At 67.6% G+C, this 601-nt stretch overlaps 1 protein-coding gene across 1 annotated transcript in view; it reads right to left on the minus strand.

The window, feature by feature from the left end:
• NODAL (nodal growth differentiation factor) overlaps positions 1 to 601 on the minus strand; it is a 3,654-nt gene that overhangs the window by 2,595 nt on the left and 458 nt on the right. The window lies entirely within an intron of this gene.

Genomic DNA, 601 nt, shown 5'->3' on the forward strand with positions numbered 1-601 from the left:
TCTTCTCCCCGTCCCTCCGTCCCTATCTCTATCCTCCCTCCCCTCCACCCCATCTACCTCCCGGTCATCCCTCCCCGTTTCCATCTCCCTCGTCCCTCGCCGTACTCTTTCTCCCTCTCTCCTTCTCCCCATCCTTCCCCCGCTGCTTCCAGCCTCATCCATCCTTCCATCCATCCCTGCCTCATCCCTGCATTCCTCCAGTTCTTCTCTTTCTCCCCGTCCCTCTCTCCTTCCGTCCCTCCTGGGCTCGTCCCGACCACCGTCCCCCTCTCCCTCCGTCCCTGTGGCTGGGGGTGGGGGGCGGTCACCCCCGCGCTGTGCGAGGACACGGCCCAGGACCCCTGGGGACGAGTGACGCAGGCACATCCCCACCCCAGTCCATCCTGCCCTGCTCCTTGGAGAAGGGAGCAGCACCTGGGGCACCCGTGAGCCCCAGTCTCTCCGGGGTGGGGGTGCCAACGGGGGTCCTACCCCTCGCCACCCTCCCGGAGAGGCGACACTCGTCCTTTCCGGGGGGAAACGTGCTCAGTCCTCCCGCGGGGCACCGGGAACCTGGGGGCTGCTCCCGGTTTATTCCCCCGCTCTCAGCCCCGCACCTCGC

This window comes from Corvus brachyrhynchos, unplaced genomic scaffold (assembly GCF_000691975.1).
Source record: "Corvus brachyrhynchos isolate BGI_N302 unplaced genomic scaffold, ASM69197v1 scaffold150, whole genome shotgun sequence".
Classification (NCBI taxonomy): domain Eukaryota; kingdom Metazoa; phylum Chordata; class Aves; order Passeriformes; family Corvidae; genus Corvus; species Corvus brachyrhynchos.